The 24,604-nt window shown below is 40.5% G+C and overlaps 1 long non-coding RNA gene across 1 annotated transcript in view; it reads left to right on the top strand.

Annotated features, from left to right (window-relative positions):
• The window catches only part of LOC104680595, a 121,366-nt gene that overhangs the window by 83,153 nt on the left and 13,609 nt on the right, over nt 1-24,604 (top strand). Inside the window, exon 2 of the long non-coding RNA XR_750479.2 lies at nt 18,075-18,179. This is a non-coding gene — a long non-coding RNA (uncharacterized LOC104680595). The remainder of the gene's footprint in view (nt 1-18,074; nt 18,180-24,604) is intronic.

Here is a 24,604-nt window from a genome sequence, read left to right as displayed (position 1 = left end):
GAGAATAACCTAGAGAGCTTATTGAAACAGATTTCTAGGTTCCAGTCCCAGAGTTTTTATTCAGTAGGTGTGGGATGGTTTCCAAAATTAGCCCTTCTAACAAGTTTGCATGTGATGCTGATGGTGCTGGTCAAGGGATTACATTTTGAAAATGCTGGCATTGAACTGCAGATATGTGTATTTGGCTTTAGGAAGTTTTGTGAAAGTGTCATTTTAGAAGGATATTTTTTGAATACATGTGACAAGGTAGAATTGTTGGGTGATATAACAAAACCAGAGGTTACATTTTCTGACTTCAGCCATTTTTTGTTAGGCTTATGCATAGGAAATAAAAATGTTCCTTTGGGATTTACTCTTTTGCATTTATACTGGTATTCTCAAACTACAAATGTACAATGCTGTGCCAGAGAAGGTACTCCTGTGCATCATGCATCTTGGAGCCTCTTTATTTTGCTTATTATCCTCTAGAAGCCAGAAGACACCAACTGTACATTATATTAATGTCCAAGTTCTGGAGGACAGTGGGGAGAAGGGCCAGGTTGTCTTACTCTGCTTCCATCTTGAAAATGAATGATTACAACAAATGTCTGGTAGAGAGGAGAGGACAACTAAGAGCGAGAGAGACACATGTTCCTGGGGCCAAATAATTTCCTTCTTATGCCCTGTGAAGGGCATTTACCCCATAAAGAACAGCCCATTATTAAAGACAGTGTCATTTTAATTATGTTGCTAGTTTACCAGGGCTTTATGGATGACACTTGTGAAGCTGGCCATCATTTATAACACTGCTTCTTGGGATAATGCATTCTGATTTCCAAATAGCTAATTTGGAAATCAACTCAGGGAACACAACCTGTCTGCAAATTGGGTACTGCTTGTACTGCAGTTTCTAGAGCATATTTGTTCTACTCATTTCCTAAAATGGCTCATTTGTATACAGCAGGGTAATAATACAAGCAGGTGCTTAGTCTGTGCAGAGAAATTGACAGTTTCCTATGGATATTGTTTATTCGCATAGGGTGGAGAGAATTATGTAAAAACCTTGTGGCCGTTGCAGATTCTCATTCTGGATCAAAGGAAGGGTAAAGGCTATGTCTGTTAGCCAGCACTACAGTGCTGTGAGTACACTAAAGCTCCTGGGTAAGTAGTGGCCTCTCTGGGATGTGTTTGGCTGGTAGGCAGGTGGAGGAGGACCCTTGGGAAATAAGGACCAGAATAAGAGGAGTACACTATCTATGACACACAGTGATGGTCCAAAAACAGTGACCAAGAGGGTTATGAATGTTCATTTAACCACATTTTGTGTGGATATCTGCACAACATTAACAATAATAGCTAAGTCAGTTGTTTTGAGTGTGGAATGTGGTGACCTATTTTCACCAAGTAGGTTCCCCAGGAAGCTGACGCTGAGCCAGAGATCAGCATGCAGGATATTTATGAGGGTGAGCTCTCAGGATCAAAGTCTATATTACTCAGGGTTTTCCAGAGAAATAGAAATAATGCTTTACCTGTTATCTGGGCATCCCTTAGCCCAGTCAGGTTGACACATAAAATTAACCATCACAACATCAACAGGAAAAAGCAAGGAAGCAGGACTGGGCTGAGCCCCCCAAAGCTTCCCTCAGCCAGGGCTGTGGGGGGCTCTGAGACTGGGATGACCTCTCAGCATTTCCCTGGTTTGGGCCAATGGGACTGGCCTGTATTCTTCTGTATCCATCAGTCTTTGGATACAGGCTGCCCCTGGGAAAGGGGTTGTGACTTTGACTGAGGGGATTCTCAGAGAGGGCTGAGAATGTCTGCCAGTAGCCGACATGCATCCTTCTGTTCTGAAGGGAGGTCTGAGTGTCAAGGCAGAGCATCCATGACACCTGTTCAGGAAGTAAGAATGTCTGTGGGCAGCTGGGAATACATAGAATAGGCTCACTCTGTAGGGGAAGATCAGAGGTTCTTAGCAGAGGTCCATGGTTGCAGGTGAATAAGCAATTACAGGGCACTGGGCACGTTAAAAGGAACTAGAATAATATAACATGGCCTTGATTTATTGAGCTTCATCAATATGTTCATCAACTCATATATAGTATTGCTAACTACAGTAGCCTCAAAAGTAAGTACTGTTAATTCCACTTTACAGAAGAAGGCTTAAATAGAAAAGTGCTTGCTCATGACCAGACAGGTGATAGATGCCTGCAGCAGACTCGTTGGAGTATCTTTCTGAAGCTCCTGCTCTTTTGACTTTGTTCCCTGAACAGACTCAAGAAATTTAGTCACACAAATTTTCAAAGCGAGGACAAATCCAATACTAGCTTCAGAATGGCTGAGCACAGGCTGCAGGAAACCATCCCAGGGTGCCAGGCTTGAAGTGATATATGTTCCTAATGATGAGTGAGCCAAGGCCCCAAGAGGCGCTTAGCCCACAGATGGGCAGAGCTGGGGAGGAGTGATGGCAGACAGTGGAGGCAAAACCTTGGTGTTTCCAGCTTAGAATGAGGTAGCTGACTGACTGAAATATAATGATTTGTTATTGGAGAATCAGGGTTTCCAATTAAACTCATACTACATTAAGCTGTGCAAAGGGCTTGTAGCTCTATTTCCTACAGAAGATTTTATCTCCTTTGAGAACCCCCTTCTGTCTAATTAGTGAGAGGGGGGAATAAAATATCTAAATTATTAGATAATTAGAATTAGAATTAGTCATTCTAATTCAATAATTTACATGGTCTCTTAAAGTAAATCAGTTTCTTTTAGATCAAGTCCTAATATTTCAGATTGTTACTTCCTCACTCATATTTTCTTCCCATACACTGTTGAGATGTATGGAGGTATGAGTGATTTGGCCTGATGGTGCTCGGGAATAATGATGGGGGCTCCAGGAGCCATGAGCAGGTCCTGGCACTGCCTCCTCTTCTTGTGGTGGCAGTTTGCCTCATTCTGCCTGTCTGCTCAGGTTAAGTGGAGGTCTCTTTACTCATGCCTCAGTTATAACCCAGAGGACCTCCCTGAAGACTCAGCCTCAGCTTACCTTTGATGGGCTTGTGGACCTCCCTGAAATCTGCTTGCAACTGATCTGATTCCCAACTCTGGTCATTCCAGCACCTTCCAGTGTCTGTGCCATTTGACTTTCATAGCAGACACCTCCCTTGCCAGCCAGCACAATCGTCTCTTCTGCATTGCTCCACAATGCATGTGGAAACATGAAACTATTGTCCATGCTTTCGGGAGCTGAAGCCACCTCCAGAAAGACTCCAGTAAGGCCCGGGCCTTCCATCTCTAGCCAACAGTGATGCACCACCTCTCTCATTCTGCAGTGGTCACTCCTGTGTTGAGGTGAGGAAAGCTTCTAAATCATCACCTCATTATCTCAGACAGAAATGGGGTCAGAGGACACCAACTTTTGGCTTGAATCCCAATCTCTTTACCTTGTTGCCTGCATTAGTCGAAGGGAGGACAGGGTGATGTCTTCTTTTTCTTCCTCCTGCTGTCTTCCTACTGCTGCAGTGCCAAGCTCACATGCTCCTTCTCCCATCTCATGGGAACCTGCTGCTTCCTCATAAGCCTTTCCCCTTTTCTTCTTTTTCCAAATCAATGATGGTGGAATTGCTACTAGGGGGCAGGGAGAAGACTGAAAACACATCAATTTAATATTCCCAAATATCCCTTTTCTATGAGCTATGGCACATGTGATGAATCATCTTTCTTTGCACCCTTTCTCAGCATCCTGTTTTTGCCATGCAATGCAAAAAATGTACCATTTGCCTTAATTTCCCCTGACTTATGATGCCTCTGAATTAAATACTTGCCAAAGAGGAGGAAAAAGCCTTTCTAAAATTTGCAAGTAAATGAATTGCTGAACTCAATAATTTAAAGAATCTCTTGGTTCCTTGGTTGTGTGGTCACAGTAATAAGAAAAAGAAGCTATAGTTAAATTTCTCAGAAATTGAAATATTCATACATTGAACTATTTCTGATATAATTGTAAAGAGTACTTTTAAGCCTGTGGTGTGTGATCAGAATCTAAGAGGTCAAATGAGCATTTTAAAATAATTAATATTAATGACTTTTTTAGTAATTCAATTTCCTTTAAGACCTCATCAGTATATAGTTTACTTTCATCCCCTACTAAGAGACCATTTCTAACATTTGACAGTGTAACTGTGTTTTTTTTTTTTTACAAATCTAGTATTCTGAAGTGCTGTGTAGTTGACAGTCTTCTACTCAAGAGTGTCCTCCTGAAACAGCAGACCTGGTGTTACCTGGAGCTTGTTAGAAATGCAGAATCTTTGGCTCACTCCAAACCTACTGAATCAGAAGCTGCATTTTAACAAGATCCCCAGGTGACTTGTCTGCACATTCAAGTATGAGAAGCACTAGTCAGCGACACTGGGGGAAATCCTGCAAAGAGACATTATTAAATTCACTCAGTGTGTTTTTATAAACCATTTATAACAAATAATAAAATGAAGTGGAAGTAAATCATCCCTTTGCACCCTGGTTCTTATAATATTATTTTTCAAATCTGTGCTCACTTCCTTCCCCTAATTAAAAAAAGAGACAGCTGTTCACTGGGTGCACCTGGGTTGACCTCGGTCCAGGCTCAGTTAGGCTTCTGCATCAGTCAAGCCAGCTAAGCACAGCTGTGGCATAGCTTCAAATCAGCAATTCTTCAGGCCACCTGTTACAACAAACTACATTAAAAAACTCCCAAGCAATCTTGTCTCCAATTCCTTCCTCCCCCAGTCCCCAGTAGTATGCCATAGTAATTGAAAGCAATATAAATTACTTGTCAAAAGTAAATCTCTATGAAGAAAAGCAGCTGTGTTATATCGAAAGGACTTAATTTCACTAAATAGTTCCCTTCCTCCACATCAGTTAAAACCACAGGAGAGAGGGGTGGGACGATGGGCTATAAAATTCCCTGAAATCCCACCAGAAGAGGCCTCTACAGCCAAAGCAAAATGAGGATCTAAACAAGGATCTTGCTAATGTAGCCAAGCCCAGAACTGCCAGGATAATTGAGGATAAGAGTTGCTTTGTTCTCCCTTCCCACTCCCTGCTATTTTCTCCTTCTCAACCCCCCATTTAGTTTTACCCTCAGCGATTGCTCTACCTTTTTAGCATTCCAAGAATACCTCTAAGCATCTACCTCTTTCTGTGTACACCCACCCTTTCCTGCTCAATAGTCTTTTGTTTCTTGGTTAACTCAGTAGCGAGGCTATTGAGTCCTGGCCTAAAGCTCACGTATTCAAAGACAGGGGACAAGAACCATAAATGGGCACACTCAATAGCATGCAGCAGAGGTTTAGGAAGAAAAAGGACAGTGAGGTCACAGAATCCAATGTACCTGGTGATAAGTGGTAGCTTTTGGCTTTGATTAGGGAGGTCCAGCAATTATAAATAAACATGATAACATTAGCTACATTGGAACGCCTACATCATGTTCATTTATTACAGAGCTTTGAGGGAGATATTATCACCATCATCACCACTTTAGAAAACCAAAGCTCTAAGAGATTTTAGAAAATTTCTACAGTTAGTAAGCTGTTGTATTAGAATTAACACCTGGGTTTGACTCCCAAATCACTGCTCGTGTTACCGACAGCCTGCTTCCCTTCTGGGTGTCTCAGCAGATGGGCACAGCATGAATACAGACATGTCTGGCAACAAGGTGATATGTGGATTTGCAGCCAGGTAGTCATATGGTGGGTATTAGGAAAGTCTGCCTGGAAGTAACAGAACATCTGCTATGGGTCTGGGGTTCAGGGACAGGACTTGAATGCTGAAAGTAAAACCAAAACTAAGTAGGGTCTACTGTTAGGAGAATTAGGGTTCCTGACAGTTGTCAATTGTGGACCCTCAATTCAGGTAGAAGTAGTCATCTGGAATAGAATGTGGGGACTGAGTTCTAGCAGGCAGTGACTAAGAAGTAGGGACAGCAAAGGAGGAAAAGAAGGAAACAAGGAAGTAGGAAAAATATCCCATTTTCACTTGAGACACGGACCTGTTGAAAACTGTCCAGTTGTCCCATAGAACTGATGTTTATGGGGTTTTGTTTTTGTTTTTTTTTTGAATAAACATAGAAGTTGACTCTCCTAGTCTTAAAACTTGATAAAATTATATTTGTCTTATCTGAGTTGCTTCTTCAGGAAACCAGCCCTCAGGCCTCCCAGATGGTGTCAAGGAACTGACACCCACCAGACCACCACATCCAGATAATGAGAAACCAGACCCTTCATCCCTCATGATATCATTACCCCACCCTAATTTCTGTCAACCTGCATGTGATTACCATCCTTCCCTGCTATATAAAGCCCTAATTCTAGTTGGTTGAGGAAATGGATTTGAGACTGATCTCCCATCTCCTTGGCTGCAGCATCCAAATAGTCTTCCTCCTTGGCAATACTCATTTTGTCTCAGTGATTGGCTGTCTGTGTGGCAAGCAGCAAGACCTAGATGGAACCCCTGGTGTTTCGGTAACACTATGAATGGAGTGAATTGTGGAATTCCCTCTACTAAGCATAGAACTGGTCCTGGAGACTGGGATGTAGTGGAGTATGAAGGTGGCAATGAAAACAAAGATGGAAAAGACATTTTTGGGGGCTTTCTTTTGTGGTACTAGAGATTTAAGAGGAAATTACAAAGAGTCCAACTTAAACTAATTATAAAAGGAATCCTCTAAGAATCCAGACTCAAAATTTAAGACTAGCCTGAGCAATATAGCAAAACCGTATCTTTATAAAAAATAAACAATCAGGACTCCAAGGTGGAATAGAATGCTGTATGAAGGCAGTATGTTCCTATCCCCAGAACTTACAAAAACATTTCTGTGCTTACTAGGATTTAATGATTTCTGTCACACTTCTGATAACAATCTAAACGTTTACTGTGGCCCTGAAGCCCTGTCTAATGTGTCTCCTGTCTGGCTCTCTGACCTCCTGCCTATCAATTTCTCTATACTTACTATTCTCTGTCAGGGCTTCTCGACGGAGGTGCTGGTATTTTGGTTGGGAAAATTCCTTCTGGAGCAGGAGTTTTTCAAATACTTCTAGATATTTAGCATTCCTGGCCCCTGTTCACAAAATACCAGCAACACCCCCTTGCTGTCACATGCCCCCACACACTTCTGATGCTCCAGGGGAGACTTGATCTGTGGCTCCCTGACATCCCCTCACTTTAATATGTGAAGCTCATTCCTGTCTCAGGGCTATCACATTGGCTTTGAAACTTCTTCCCATGATACTTCATATTCTCATTTTTCAGTCTACATACCACTTCCTCTAAGGGCATCTCCCAACCTTAGTTCAGAGCATTTATCATGATCCGAGATTACTTTGACTTTTCCTCTTTCTCTTTTTTCTTCCCCTCACTAGAATGAAATCCTTATGAAAAGGAAATTGTGTACTTCACGTTCACCACTGTATGCTGACACACAGAAGACTGCTTCATGTGCAGTAGATCCTCAAATTTTTTTTTTGTTGTTGTTTTTTGTTTTTTTTTTTTTTTTTTTTTGAGATGGAGTCTTGCTCATCGCCCAGGTTGGAGTGCAGTGGCGTGATCTCGGCTCACTGCAAGCTCCGCCTCCGGGGTTCATGCCATTCTCCTGTCTCAGCCTCCCGAGTAGCTGGGACTACAGGTGCCCGCCACCATACCCGGCTAATTTTTTGTAGTTTTAGCAGAGATGGGGTTTCACCATGTTAGCCAGGATGGTCTCGATCTCCTGACCTCATGATCCACCCGCCTCGGCCTCCCAAAGTGCTGGCTCAAATGATTTTTGAATTTTGTGAATTAAGGAAATGGAATTTTGAATATTATGAATAAAGGGATAGATTATCACTTTCCAAGATTGTATACATGAGGTTTTTGCATTGGGTAGAATACTGTATTCCATATCAATGTAAGGCTCAACTATTCTTTTCTGTAGCTTCTAGAGTGTTTGAAGGAGAAAGAATTTTGCTCACTGAGCTTCTTATAAATTTTAGTGGAATACATACATTCAAACCATAGCATCTCTCAAGTTAATGTTGAATAAATCATTTTAAAATAAAAATCAGTTAGAAAAGCCAGGTAGCTTTTCTAAAGGTCAGACTGATTTTCAAATTAAAGCAAAATGGCCAAGAATAACCCCTAACCCCAACCTTAAAAAGTTAACTATGTTTGTTCTCCTCATGAATGTATTCTCATGGGGTGATGCTAATGACACTTTGCCTCTGGGGCCCCTCACTTACCCAAGACCCAGAGAAAGTCCTTACCATTATGGTATTCATAATATTTTTTCTTTTTTTAAAATGAGAAGCCCAAAATTGTATAAGCCTCAGACTCCACAAAATCTGTATCTACCTCTATATATACTATTAAAATAGACATAATTCCCCCTTGGTTATTGCAACCCAGAGAAAAAGAAATGGGCAGTGGCAGGGCAGGGGGACTCGGGGGTACTACTTTTTTCTCTTTTCAAAGACTGTTATTTAAAATGAACAAAATTATGGAAATATCCATGCCTGAAAGTAGGGTGATCAAATGAACACACCTAAGTGCTAAAGGAGTGGCATATTTTAAGGAACTAGCTGCCGTGGAAGCTGCTACAACATAAATTATATGTACAGATAAACTCAACATATTTTATGGCTTTTAATGTGGATATATGGCAAATTCCCTCTTCTTCTTATTTTCCTCCTTTGAGGGTGACTTTAAGGATTGTAAAAGTTTTTATTATTATTATTATTCTTTTTTCTTGGAAAGATGTAATAAGGACTTATGAACAGAAGACATGTCTGTGTGCCAGGCAGCTGTGAGACAAAATCATGGATCTCCTCACTGTAACCCCCCAGACCCAGGGCTTATATAACCTAGGGAAATGGTGATTCAGAAGGGATGTGTAGGACAGTTGAAGTACAAGAACATCAAGGTTGTTTCACCTAAGGACAGGATTTATGGTAAGTGCCTGCTCTTGCACCAGGAACAAGAGATAAACTGGAAATTTTAGAGGACTTCCTGGAAGTGGAGTTAATCAGAAGTCAATATGGTAGATTAGCATCCAACATGGAGTGGCTTTGGCCTCCACACTCCATCCCCTTAATTCAACTCTTACAGTTTCATCTGTCTTCCTCTTCGGTGATGGTCCCTGAGCCTTTAGGGAAGATGCTTGATATGGTACAGGTTTAGCGGTGTATGTTGGCAATGAAAAACAGAGCAGGCCTACTGAGATTCCCAATGAGGGAGATCCACAGGCTTTGGTGAATCATCTCTAGTTTTTGAAATACTGTGACTTCAGTTTTCTCAGAAGAAGTAAAACAATGAGAGAGAGATTAATAATTTGAGTAGTAGAATTATAATGCATACCAGGATTAAAATCAAAAGAGAATTTGAGGCCAGGTGTGGTGGCTCATGTCTGTAATTCCAGCACTTTGGGAGGCTGAAGTGGGCAGATCACTTAAGGCCAGGAGTTTGAGACCAGCCTGGCCAACATGGCGAGACCCCGTCTCTAATAAAAATGCCAAAAATTAGCCGGGCATGGTGGTGCACACATGTAATCCCAGCTCCTTGCTAGGCTGAGGCATGAGAATCTCTTTAACCCAGGAGGCGAAGGTTGCAGTGAGCTGAGATTGTGCCACTGCATTCCAGCCTGGGCAACAGAGCGAGACTCTATCTCAAAAAAATAAATAAATAAATAAAAAAGAATTAGAATGCCAGAAAAACAAAAACATAAAAGAACCTATTCCATTAAGGAGCCCATTAAAGGCATCACGAAGAAAATTAAAATCTAGTTCTTCTTTAGAGATTTGTTGCAGTCAAAAAATAATTCAGGATTAGCTCAAATTTTAGGCAACTATTAACTCCAAAACAATGATTAGGGCAAGCATCTAAGTTTTTCTCTCTATAGATTCCCCATTTCTACCTAGGATAACCCATACTCGGACAAATTTATTTTCACAATAAATTTTAGTTTTATTATACTTGGCCTGATTATTTGTGTAAAGTGTAGCAAAAATACTGATGGGCCACATATGCTCTTTTTAAGTTGGCTTTGCTGGAACTTTTATAAGAAATTTCAGATTTGACTTTTTAAAAGCCTCAAGGCAAGAAGTCAAGCCAAGGATTTGTCATTAAACAGTGCTTGTAATACCTTTCCTCTTAAGGTCCCAAAATATCTTGAGGTTCCTGAGCCTGTTAGAAAGTGACTTTTTTTTTTTTTTTTTTTTTTCTTGAGATAGAATCTTGCTCTGTCACCCAGGTTGGAGTGTAGTGGCATGATCTTGGTTCACTGCACCCTTTTCCTCCTTGGTTCAAGTGATTCTCCTGCCTCAGCCTCCTGAGTAGCTGGGATTACAGGCGCCTGCAACCACGCCCAGCTAATTTTTGTATTTTTAGTAGAGATGGGGTTTCACCATCTTGGCCAGGCTGGTCTTGAACTCCTGACCTCAAATGATCCACCTGCCTTGGCCTCCGAAAGCGTTGGGATTACAGGCGTGAGTCACCGTGCCCAGCCAGAAAGTGATATTCTTTATTTACACACAGATCAGGAACCTTGTAATGGAACAATTTAAACAAGATACCAGGCTAGTCTTTCCAAGGGGCTTTTTATTGACTCTGTAAAGCTGACTTCAATTCCTCAAAGCAATCTGATCATATCTGAAAATATGCCATTCCAGTCAAAGCTTTGGTAAAATAACCAGTGTCTCCAATTGTGTTCCATTATAAAAGAAAATATATTCTTACTGAATTTATGCACATAACTAGATTGCCATAAAATAAGAATACTCCTGAATAGTTTCCAAATTTTGGATAACTCAGGTAGAGAAAAAGGTAAATTTTGCTCTTGTTGAGTATTTGAAAAAATACTCAACTTCTTGGTAAAAGAAAAACTTCAGCTGAATTAAATTAGTGTTTAATTGAACAATGAAAGATTGGCGAATCAGGCAGCTCCCAGAATCACAGCAGCTTCAGAGAGACTCCAGGGATGCCTCATGGTCAGAACAAATTTATAGACAAAAAAAGGGGAAGTGACGTACAGAAATCAGAAGGGAGGTACTGAAACAATTGGATTGGTTACAGCTCCGCAGTTGCCTTGTTTGAACGCAGTTGGAATGCTCAGCAGTGTGTGAGTGGTTGAATTATGGCTGCTGGGATTGGCCCAGACTCAGCGACTGTTAACAGGTGCATACTCCTAAGTTAGGTTTTCAATCTTGTCTACCTATTAAGCTAGGTTGCAGTTCATCCATAAGGACTCAAATATAGAAGTATGGAGTCCTTCTCAGGTCATATCTAGTTTGCTTTCACATTCTCAAAGCTATAAATAGCTCAAAAGAAATAAAGATTTTCTTGATTCTTCTTCATCTGGAGTAGCAGCCTTCGAAACAGAATGTTGTCCATTCACCTGGGAACTGCCAGCCACAAATCAAGCAGCCTTTTGTCAGTCAAGTGAGACCTGTTTATCAGGCCCTGTGGAATCCGGCGGCTTCTCACACAGTTCTAGAGTTAGTCCTGTGGAAAAAGGCTTTCTACTTATGACTGTCACTTCCTTGCACTTCCCGGGTAGCAACAGCTTATAAACCACTTGCATTTTTTCATGGAACTCGTTTGGCCATTGCTATCCCCAGTAGCACAGGAGCAGCTTCATTTAATGTCCCACAGCAAGGCAATAAATGCCCCCCAAGTGGAAATTCTCTAGTCTAAAGTGCCAGTAGTCGTTGTTGGGAGGTGCTCACAAGCTTCTGCCATAAGCCCCAGTAAATGCTCTACAAACAGCTATTCGGTGGAGAATTCATTTTGACCAAAACTCCAGCTTCTACTCTATACTCTGTGGGCTCAGGCAGTCTTAACCCCATTTAGCATGTCCAATTAATATTACTCAAAGGGAAGATTTACATGCCTTCTTTGTTTACAGTACTAGGTAGGGGAAACATTCCCTGTTTAGATACAGCATCTGTTTTCATAAAAGGTTTAAAGAATATCCAACTACTTTACATAAAGCCTGTTTAAACATTTCAGCTTTTATCGACCCTTATGTTTTTATCTTCTGGTCCCAGGAGCTTCTCTTTTCCACTCCCATTTTATCCTCTGCTGAAAAAGCATTTGGGTTCCCAGCAGGGGGTTGAGCTGGGTGGGGGGGTGGGGCATTCAGGCTCTTTTGTCAGTCTTTGTTTTGATTTACCTGCCTCAACACTGTCCCAGGTAGTTGTTGGTCAGCTTTCTTACTGTAACCTTTGCCTTCTGATTTTCTTAAAAAATATATTTCTCCAATCTGGGGTAAATATAGAAAATTGGTTTGGGGCTCTCTTATACTGGGGGCCCAGCGGGGGTCTCTTTGGTCCACTCAAACTGTGATAGTGATAAGGTCTTTGTTTTGCCTCATAAATATCCATTTATTTCTTTCCATTTCTCAATAACCAACTAAAGATTCCCAACCTGCTGGGATGGGTCCCATGGCCCTCCCTTCTTTTTTCTCTTAGTTTCACCCCCATCAACTTTTTTAAGAAAAAAACCTTACTTTTTAATAAGCAGTTAAAAATTTTCACCTTCCTAGGATGAGTCCTTGGAATACATATATTGCTTTTCCTCATGCTCTTGTTAATTATCCTAATGTTTTTAATCAGTGTCTGTAAAACAGATGAGGGGAGGTTAAACCAGCACGTTTGATACGGCTTCCTGAACTGTCTTTGAGTTTGTAGCAGCAATGGTGTGCCCGTGCAGGAGGGGTCCCCTTAACCACAGTACTTCACATGACCTGGGTAAAGGACATATTCAGCGGGTGAATATCCCTGTCATCATAAAGCCAGTTCCACCTGGCTTGCTTACAAAGCATATCAGTTGCTTCATCTAGGGTGCTCAATTGGGCATTTATAGGGAAACTTGGGAAATCCCCCTTCTCAGGGTACACAGACCTTACAAATGTCTTTTATCCAGTTATTGCCTCTGGAGTAGCCTCCTGTGTGTCTGGATTATATATACCACCTGTGATTGTCCAATAGTGAACTGTGGGTCCTGCATCAATCCAGGCAGGCTCTTCTACTCTGCAGCATTTCAAACCAAAGATACTGCCCCTAAATTATCACTCTCACAATCCATTTCAGTAAAAGTTCCTCAGGAAGCGGATAATACCGATCTTCAAAATAGACCAGTTCTTTCACATTATACCTTCTGGTTTCAGTCGTTCTTGGTTTTGCCTTTCCCTCACATGAAATATCAGATACTCACATACATATACATTATATACATGACACATCTTGTTTTCAACTGAGCTTTTTTTTTTCTTCTTTCTTTCTTTTTTTTAGAGATGGGGTCTTGCTCTGTCAGCCAGGCTAGAGTGCAGTGGTGTAATAATAGCTCACTGTATCCTTGAAGTCCTGACTACCTTCATGGTAACCACAGGTCTCAGAGGTACTTTCTTTTGTCCCTGCCATAATTTTCCCCTTCATGGGTAGTTTTGAGGCTAATGGCCAGAGCTCAGACAAACTCACATCAGAGCTTGGTTCAGCCTCAAGGCCCAGCCCAGTGCTCTCTTTTAATTTCATTTCAGCTAGTAGAGATAACAATAACAAAGGAATTAAATATTGCACTTTCTGCTTATTTGTATGCCTTTCCTAATGCAGTCAGAGAACCAACTTCCCAAAGTTTGATCCATCTCTGAATTCCTCTGCTAACTTTTACCTTTAATAACTGAATGCTGCACAGCTGCTGCTCCATACCAGGGTGACCATGTGGCCAGCTAGGAATCAAAAGCTCCACATTCTCCACCCTTTATCCTTTTCCTTTCTATCCATTTAATTTTATCCATATCATTTTTCCTTCATTTGAAACAACCTTTAAATAACCTCTAAACTAGGCAAAATTATTTTTCCTTTAAGCCAAAACCATACATCTGTGTTCCTTTATAACCTTCTTTACCAAAACACATCTTACTTTATACATTCTGTATATAGAATTATATCTAGTAGTTTTAATTACATGTATTAACTACTATTTTAACCCTAATTTCCAGTGAATAACCTAGGACTCTTTAATATAACATAATATGACTTTAAGATTTTAAGTTACTGAAAAACATTTGGAAACTAGTTTTATTTACCAAAGATTACTAAAGTCACAGGAGCTAAAAGGCATTTCTATTTTCTCTGAGTTCTTTCATGTATTTTCATAGTGAAGTATCACATGCATATGACACATCTTATTTTCAATTTAGTTTCTTTTTTTCTCTCTCTCTTTTTTTTTTTTTTTTTTTAGAGATAAGGTCTTCTCTGTCACCCAGGCTAGAGGGCAGTGGTGTGCTCATAGCTGACTATAGCCTTGAACTCCTTAGTTAAGTGATTCTCCCACCTCAGCCTCCTGAATAGCTGAGACTACAGGCATGCACCACTGAGCCGAGCTAATTTTTAAATTTTGTGTAGAGATGTGGTCTCACTTTGTTCCTCAGGGTGGTCTTGAAATCTTGACTTCTAGCAGTCCTCCTGCCTTGGCCTCCCAAATTGCTGGGATTACAAGTGTGAGCCACTGCACCTGGCCAGTGTGTTTCTTAATTCAATCAGTGACTTCAGAATGGAGCCCTTTCAGGAAAAGGGCTAACAAAGTATGCAGTTTTTAGGGCCTAATATTTATTGGAAGGCAGAACACTCACATCCCTGCAAAAGCCAAAGAAATCAGATAACACAATACAAAAGAGAGAAGAGTTTTAGACCTGGAAAGAATCTGTCTGCTCTGCAACTCTTGGGGTTCTATTAAGAAAAACAGATTCCTCCCCAAAAGGAGTCTGTGGGGCCTTTTCTGTTTTCTCCCAAGGGAGTCCAGGCTGTCAGAAATTCCTTTTTTTTAGGTCTTTTATGTGGCATTGAGGGTGGTAGGAAGAAAGAGGGACAGGCAGAAGCAAATGGTGAAACAGAATTCAGTTGACAGAATTTAACAGAGAAAAAACAGGGGCCTTATAATGACACATGTGTATACATATGTACCCCAAATACCCGTTTTCACTAAGTTGACTTTTGACTCCAGAACTCTTAAAAAAAAATCTTTTTCCTGATTGTAATTCCTACTCAAGCCATTTTACTTTTGCTTCTGATGCTAGCGGGGCGCTCATCGTCAAAAGAGCACCCCACAGAAGCAGCCATCCACTGCAGCAGCTGCTCATTGCCCTTCCGTAGTGCATGAGATGGACAGCTTTCCGCTGACAATCTCTCTAAATGTGACGAGGTTTTTGAAGTGTCCTGTACTCATGCATAAGTGTCTGAAAGGTGAGCCACACCATTCCAGGAAGTGGCAGCCACCTAGGACTTCCCCCATGGATCCTTCATTCCCTTTGCTCATTTCTTAGTCTTTCAGCTCCTGATCTGGCTCGCCACATGTTTCGTGGTGGCCAGGTCTATGCAAACCTACCCCCAACTCCATGGCAGCTGACAGGCTAAAGAAAGAGGATGACAAATCCAGTTTCTTAGAAAGAAACATTTAATAGAGACTCAAGAACAGAAGCCATGTCTGTGTCCCGGATGGTGGCTAGACAAGATGGTGGATCCCCACTGCAAAAGTTTCTGTAACTTTCAAAAGGTCAAGGCCTAGAGGCTTCTGACAAAATCAGCACTGGCAAAAGCAGCAGGAACAGCTTTAGTGAAATCACTAAGACAGAATTCACACAAGGAACTCAATGTCTGTACAAGTGAGTAATCTCTAAAATAGCAATTCACAAGGTTAGGGTTGAGGGGGGGTGGTCAGAGGTTCCTTTTGAGATTCTGAACACTTTATGGATACTCCATCCAGAAAAAGACATAATCAAATTTTGCATATGATTTCAGGGGCTTGTTAGACTCCTCTGGAAGTCCATCCATGGTATGAAACTTGGCTAACCTTTATCAGTTACTCAGCCCTCCATTTACTCAGCTCCTCTCACACTTAGATGATTATATATTATACATTATATTGTATTCCTTGATTTCAATAGAAAGTTATCTAGCAGACATACTAATATTTTGGTTATTTACTATATATGAAAAACACAACTTCTTTATTTTCTTTTTTTTTTTTTTTTTTTTTTTTTTTGAGGCAGAGTTTTGCTCTTATTGCCCAGGCTGGAGTGCAGTGGCACCATCTCAGCTCATTGCAACCTCCATCTCCTGGGTTCAAGTGATTCTCCTGCCTCAGCCTCCCAAGTAGCTGGGATTACAGACTCCCACCACCATGCCTGACTAATTTAAAAAATATTTTTAGTAGAGATGGGGTTTCACCATGTTGGCCAGGCTAGTCTCGAACTCCTGATCTCTGGTGATCCACCTGCCTTGGCCTTCCAAAGTGCTGGGATTACAGGTGTGACCCACTGCACCCAGCTGACACAACTTCTTTCTAAATAATCTTTATGCAGCTTATAAGTTATAATCCTTATTATCCTGACATAGAAGTGTGACCCAATCTTTGAGTTTAATTTCTTTGTTTACTCATCAAACAATCTCTCTTTCATTTTTAATTGTAAGAAATTAGTTCTGTAACATAAGTGAGCCTGAAAGAAAAAGAACAGGCTCCGATAATGGAGTAGTTTTTATCAGACTAATCTTCCCAGTAGTCCCACACTGTTCCACTCACACACAGTCATGCTCAGTGCCTTCCCAGGGGCAGCCCATAGCAGAATAGGATGCACACCGCTCTGGGATGGAAGGAAAGGCCAGACTTCAAGGACTGGGCTGCCTAGCCAAACCTCTTTGATGTGTTGCATTAAATTTTTGAAGTTTTTATGGATTTTGGAGGCAAGGAGAGATACAATAAGAAGCTCAATTAACTAAATGACTTATCTTTTGTCAAAACTTCATCTCACCCTGAATGGGCTTTCAATCATCTCCCTAGTCTCACAAGCGAGCACAGAGGGATGCTTGCCTTGGAATTAGTCAGTTCTCTATGAATAGGCGTTTAAGAACGTTTCTCTCTGTAGGTAGAATGTCACGTCAGCTACCCAGGCATTTACTTGGTTTCTGTCCTGATAGAGCCCAAGTGCTTATGTGATAACCTAATTCTCTCACCTTGTCCTCCTGTTCTTATGAGTTTTAAAAATTCTTTATCTTGACTCCACAAAATGATTGTGTCATTTTGGCTCCTGCCAGGTTAGCAGCTTCCTTGTTTTCGATTCCGACTTCATTGTGTCCCCTAATCTGTAAGTGCCTACTTGATTTCAGCCCATTTCCTTGCTGATCTCCAGTGGCACTGGTGTGTGTACAGACACACTCAGTTCCATTTACACGTGCCCGGGGTGTGCACTCACTTAGCCTCACAATCATCCACACTCATGTCCCCACTTTCTGACAATCACTTGCACTCAGTGTCCTCCATTTACTCAGCCCCACTCACTCTCGCCCAACCATATACACTTGTTCCATTCACTCACACTCCTGGTCATTCCCTTCACATTCACACTCCTTCACACTCTTGACCAGCCACCCCACTGCCCTCCATTTAGTCCTACCCGGTCTCACCTAGCCCAACCCATATGCACACCAGAGTCAGCTCACTCACAGTTGCACAGTCAGTCCCTCAAATGCAGTCACTCCCTCAGGAACTCCTTCCCTGTCACTCACGCACAATGTCTCATTCATCTTCAGTGCCCTTCACACACTTCATATACACACTGGGTATGTGTCACACCCAGTCACACAAACTTCAGGCACAGCCAGTCCTACCCACACTTATTAACACTTATTTCACTCATGCCCAGCCCCACCCACTCACACCTGGTCACACTCACACGTGGTCCCACACAGTTCCAGTACACCTAGCCTCACACAGTCCTCATACTTAGTCACACTCAGTCATGCTCACACATGGTCCCGCACAGTTCCAATACACCTAGCCTCACACAGTCCTACGCATACCTAGTCACACTCAGTCACACTTATACATGGTCCCACCCACTCACACTCACACCTAGTCACACTCACATAAGGTCCCACACCGTTCCAATACACCTAGTTTCACACAGTCATACTGACACCTACTCACACTCAGTCATACTCACACATGGTCCCACACAATCATGCTCACACTAGTCATACTCTATTCTACTCTCTCTCAGATAATTCCACTCTATTCCACTCTCTCTGTGTCATGTGTCCCCTCAGAAGGATGCAGCATTCAAGGTTCTGTCTTGGAAGCAGAGACTGGGCCCTCACCAGATGCTGAACCTGCTGAGCACCTTGATCTTCCACTTGACCTTCATCAGAACTGTGAGAGTTAACTTTCTATTATTTATAAATTACTCAGTCTGAGATATTTTGTTATAGCAGCAGGATCAGACTGAGACAAGGAATTTATACAAATTTAGACTATGCATGAATCCATAAGAATCCAAGTGGCACAAGAATCTAGCACCAAAAGGGCAGCTCAGGGAAAGCTGATTCAGTTTAAAGTTCAAAAGAAGAGGCAAAACTAATTCTAGAAACTTGTTCCCTTGAGATGCTCAGAGACGTGCCCTGGTTTAGAAAGAAAATACAGAATGGAAGCTTTGCTCTAAAAGACAGGTTCTTGCATTAGGAAAAGGGTTACTTCAGACTCATTGGCTCTAAATAAATTAGTCAGGAGAAAACTAATGAATGTCACCATGGAATTATCAGTAGGACTTAGCCTTCTCAAAATAGTTGTGAATGGGATAAAAGAGCAACAATGAGTTAACCAGAGAGACTGGAAGGTGTTAATTAGGAAAAAAAAAAAAATGTCGTATAGAAACAAATGTTGGCACAAGCATAGAAGTAAAACTTTCAAATGTGTCATTAATAATTTCATTGTATAGTTAATTTGTAGGCTGCTAAGAATTCTGCATTTACTGAGGAAATGTCTGATTGCAACAAAAGAAAACTTGTCTGGCTTTGGGAAGCAACAGGCTTAGGAAAAAAATTAAAGGCATCTTTACTAGAAGTTCAAGGTGAAAACATTGCATTTTTTCTAGTACTTCACTATGTAATCTAAAGATGTCTGGAAAGGAGCCAATCAATTAAAAATATAGCTAGAGGAAACCATTCAGGGAGAAGACTTGTGGCAGTAGCAGTCTGTGCGAATATTTCTCTTTCTGTTTTTCCAAGCAAAAATTAAACCTTGATTATCCCTTTATAAAAACAGGTACTCATTTGCCAGTGAAATGTGTGAACTGCTTCTCTTTAGCAGCATAGTACCCAATTATTGTCATAGAAAATAATTTTGTTTACATAATTTAAAAGGTATACTGTCTTCTTGGTGTGATTGTTCTTTTTGTGTGTACAGATAACCCCATTTAAAGTAATATTTAAAACTCTATCTTGGATTTCTTGAGGGGTTCTGGTTTGATTAGGCCATGTGAGTAGATAAATAAAAAAATGATGCCAATGTGCTGACACAAGAAACAATATTCAAAGGTAGACACCACCCAGGTGACATTTCTTATTGCTACACATATGTATGTACATGTGTATGTTTGTGTGTATTTACATACCTTTGGGAAGACACAGGTGTAGCCAGAATGCTCTCACATGGTCGTCATTATCAAAATTCTCACAATATATCCATCTCTTCACTTTTTGAGCTCATGCTAGGATTGAATTCCATGATTTCATGGTTCTATTGTATCTGTGTGGGAACCATGTGACTAGTTTTAAGTAAATATTCATGAGCAAAGGTGACTTTGGTTAGTCTCTGGTTAATCGCAAGTCTTTCTGGAGCACCCTTTAACTCTGTGATGTTTGAATGGTGACTGCTTTATGAGCCTGAGTCTCCGAATAATTAAAAGGAATAGAACCCCCTGTTAACCTCTTATGGACATGAGTAAGAAAGAAATCTTTTTTCGTTTAAATCATCAAAACTATGGAATTGTTTGTTATTGCAACATACCCTAACCCTATTCAGACTTCTATAATCTGATAGTAAGAGCAGATTTGGGGACAATTTACCAAAACATAATTATAATTCTGGTGACTCAGTTTGGGAAAAGAAATCCCATTTGACATCAGAGATTCCATCTCCAGAAATCAAGGGCAGTTGCTTCAATTTTTACAGATTCCTATTTGTTTTTGGACTAGACTCCAAAGAATTTGTTGTACTGTACAATTTTTAAGAAACTTAAGCTGAATAAGTCACCTGAAAAATTCATTTTTGCCTGTAGAGCTGCTCATGGACTATGTTGAATTGTAGCAACCAGTTCTTACCACCTTGGTTATACCACAGGCAATGCTAGTTTTTCTTAGCAAAGTTGAACTAACTATAACTTTGATTTATAATATATGTTGATATGATGCGAAAATGATAGTTCTTTTGTTTGTGTCTTTCACTGAACACAGTTTATTGATTGCAGAGTTGTACAGCCAAAGGTATTGTAGAGAGGGTTGGGGGATGCCTAAAAATGCTTGAGTTTGTTGGCAGAATCGAGATGACTCCTAATTTTAACAGTTTCATTTTTCTGAGGCAGGAGCCAAATGTTATATTGTTTTAGCCAAGCTTCTTGAAAGATTAGCCTATAATTTCTTTCCTTGTTTTTTGACATTCTTTCTTACGATCATTAAGTTTTAGTCACCACCTTGACACCAAACTTGCACTGGAAAAGGTCTCTAATTTACTCCAGAGCAACAAGATCTTTGGGTACATTTCGGACTTACTATTTTGATCTCCTGGAAGCTTTAGAAACTGACACATAACTGTTTATGTCAACTTTATTGGATCCCAGGGTCCCCGTATATTTGGATAAACATTATTTCTGGTGTGAAATAACAGAGTGAGGTTGTTTCTGGATGAGATTAGTGTTTGAATTGGGAGACTGAATGAAGCACAGTGCCCTTCCCAGTGTGGCTGTGCATCTTACCATCTGCTGAGGGCCTGGACAGAACAAAAAGGTGGAGAAAGGGAGAATTCGCTCTGCCTGCTTGAGCTGGGAAATTAATCTCGTCCTGCTTTCAGACTGGGGTTTACACCATCTGGACTCCTGGTTCTTATGCCTTTAAACGTGGACTGGAACTATGCACTGGGGTTTCCTAGGTTTCTAGCTTGCAGATGGAAGATTATGGGACTTCTCAGCCTCCATAATTATGTGAGCCAATTCCTGTAATAAATCTCTTTATACAGATAGATATAGATGTCTATCTGTATATACAGTTGTGTATCTGTATATATATCTGTCATCTGTCTATCTATGTAATCATCTATCTCCTATTTATTCTGTTTCTTTAGAGAGCCCTGACTGATACACTAACCAATCATTTCCTTCTTGAAACTCTTTCCTACCATTGTTCCTTGACAGCAGTCTAGCTTGGAGGTTCTGTTTCTTCACTGGAATCTTCTACTCCATATCCTTGGGCTCCTTTTCCTCTCCTTACCATTTAAATATTGGTTAGTATCATTTTGTTTTCATTCCACTACCTGAATGCTGATGATTTACAAATCCTTGTCTCCATCATAAAGCTGAGTCATAGGTACAAGAAGTACATTAAAAATATGCACCTCCTGCTACTTCAATTAGGATGTTCTATGGGGCTTCTATATTCAACCCATCCAACAGAATTCATGATCTTCCCCTCCCTAAACATCTCCACTCAAAGTCTTCTTTTATATTTCCATTCTTGAGAAATGAAACCTCCATCTGCTGAGCTATTAAACCAGAAACATGAGAGTAATTATAGAACCTTCATATATAAGTGTTTAAATACTATTGTTTCAACTGCCTAAATATCTCTTGAATTTATCTCTCCCCCAGTATCCTCATTAAAGCCTCCATATTTCTCTGTCTTCTTGTCCGTGAGTTAGTATAGATGCTCCCTGACCAGTTCACTTTCCTCCTGTCTTAGCTTCCCAATTTACCTTCCACAGGGCAGTCAGAATGATCTTTCCAAGACAAATCAGAATGTTTGCCTTCCTTGAGGAAAAACCCATCAATGTTTCTGCATTGATTTAGGATTATACTCCAAACTCTTGTATATATGGTGCACAATGCTCCTGAGAGCCTAGAACTTTCCTGGTTTTAGCCCTGAAATTCTCGCCATCACAGACAAAGCCTCATTCCCTGGGCACACTGCAATGGTTTATCATCCCAGCTCAAAATATCTTTTTTGTTCTGGTCTTCTTGACTTGTCTTCAAGGTTCTACTTAAGTTGAGTTTTTCTAAAATCTTATCCCAACCAATTTTTTCTCTAGCCTGAAATGTGTATACAGTACTTGTATGTCCTCTAAGAGAAGGGATTATCATATTCTGCTTTAATCTGGTCTCGCTATACTTTGTGCTTTTTAAAGAGAGATGCTCTATTGTTTTCATCTCTACATTTCAAACACATCTAGCACAGTGATTAGCACATAGTCAGCCATGGATAAATATTTGTTGTATGATATTAGAAAAACTCAGGGCATCCATCTTAATGCTGTGTTCATTAAATAACATCACTCTTTGCTGATTAACTTAGTATTTTCACATTTCTATTGTTTTCACTTTGAAGTACAATCTTTTATTTTTCCTCTTCTATTTTACTACCATTATTTATTCAAAAATAGTGATTATTTTTCTTGTTCTCTTAGTAGATCCCCCGTAATATGTTTAAACTTATTTGCCTATCTTCCTGCTTCTTCCATCCTAAAAGATTTAGACATGTTTGGAATAATTAAGAATATTTCCAAAAAGGATTTCTTACAACACTTAGTGAGGACCAAAAATGTGCCAGGTTCTGTGAAACCTATGCGTAAACTGAGGAATTTTGACTTCTGTCCTACAAAAATTTACAATCCAGGCAGTAAAGCTGAACAGTCTAGCTTGAAAATCTATTTTAAAGCTTTTTCCCCCAGTCTCAAGATATAACCTTGAAGCTTACTGCAAAACCCTTTTTTTTCTTCTCCTTAGTCTTAAAATATGACCTTGGAATGTACTTTCTTTGAAACACCATGTCCCTCCCTTTCCTGCCATACACTCCCTCACCTCTGTGCACATTTATCTAACTGTATGCTTGTATCTAATTATGTGCTTACTTAGAAGTTCCAGGGGGGCTAATCTTAAAACAGACAAAGCATAGAGACCCAGCTGCCAAATTCCAGAGATTACCTCAAGGCAGTTAGTCAACAACCCGGCCAGTGCTGAGATGACACCAGCCTGTGCTCCAGATGGCCCAAGGCTTCAGATAGCACAAAACATGCAGACCTTGGCCTCAGCGTCCCTCCCTCATGCCTCCCATTCCAAGTTCCCTTTTGTAAGCCCCTTTTCCCAGCCTAAAGTTTGAAATGGTTCCTAGAGGCGTAAGCCAGCTGCATCCCCACTGCTAGCTTTGGAAAATAAAGTCACTTTCCTTTTCACTGCACTTCGTTCTTGTTATTGCTTTTGCAAGTGGTGAGTAGCTGAGCCTGAGCTTGGTTACAAGGCAAGCATATGCTCTTAATAATTTCATTTTAAAAAGCCCCAAATTATGAATATATAATCTAATGACCTGGGAATCTCTTTCTGTAATATAAAAAAATGTCTTTTAGGGATAAATAGAGGGGCGATATTTAGTTTCTTAGGTGCAAAACCCAACCAAAAATGGCATATTTGAAACAAAACTGAATATTTCCCTTTTCCTTTTATTGATTTGTTTTAAATTTTAGCTGTCCTGTTTTTAATTTTTAAGAGCTTCTTGTCTCTCATTACTCCTTTTAAATAGTATTCTGTTCTTTGTTACTGATGTAAACTCGTTTCTCAGAGAATAGTAATGGCAGATTTAAAAAAATGCTTCTTATACCCTGCATTGCCTCGTCTTCCTTCATGTTCCTATTTTTTCTTTTTTCCCCTATTTCTACATTTTTTTTCTGCTGGAGATTTCTCTAAAACACTTGTGGCAGTCATGTTTTAAGATTGAGGCAATAGAAAGTTGATTGGAAGCTGCAGGCCAAGGGAACTTATTTGCTGATAATTTACAGGGTAGTCCAGGGCAACTAAGCTCTTTCATTAGGACTCTTCAGATTTGGGGTGTCTTTTCTTTGGGACTATTTGATTTATTCTAGGGAGGCATCCTCTCATATACTATCTTGGAGTGGGGCTTTAAGCCCAGCTCTAGCATTCTATAAGCAGGGAGGAGGAAGGAGGCTGAGGCTGGATCTGCTATTCACTGTGAAACTTTGTTTATTCAGTCCTATTGTCAGCTCCATGTTCCCGCCTTCCTGCCTTCTACTTAGGCCTGGTACCCTAAATCTGAAGCCTTCAGATTCTGTCTTTTAAGGAAGCAGTAATGGTGGGGGTGAGATGTAAGAGGGATAACCACTAAACTGCCAAGGATAGTTGAGAGTGGCATATATATATATATATTTATTTATTTTCCTTTCTTTTTTTTGACAGTCTCACTCTGTCACCCAGGCTGGAAAGCAGTAGCGTGATCTTGGCTCACTGCAACCTCTGCCTCCCAGGCTCAAGCAATTCTCTTGCCTCAGCTTCCCAAGTAGCTGGGATTACAGGTGGACCCCACCACCTTTGACTAATTTTTGTATATTTTGTAGAGACGGGATTTTGCCATGTTGGCCAGTCTTGTCTCAAACTTCTGGCCTCAAGTGATCTGCCAGCCTTAGCCTCCCAAAGTGCTGGCATCAAGTGTGGGCCATGATGCCCAGCCTGATCTAATATTTTCACAAAGAATTTTAATTAATGCCTCTGCTTTTAATCATATACATATTACTCCTATTTGAACTA

Source organism: Rhinopithecus roxellana, chromosome 1 (assembly GCF_007565055.1).
Source record: "Rhinopithecus roxellana isolate Shanxi Qingling chromosome 1, ASM756505v1, whole genome shotgun sequence".
Taxonomy (NCBI): Eukaryota; Metazoa; Chordata; class Mammalia; order Primates; family Cercopithecidae; genus Rhinopithecus; species Rhinopithecus roxellana.
This window is presented reverse-complemented; position numbering and strand designations above follow the sequence as displayed.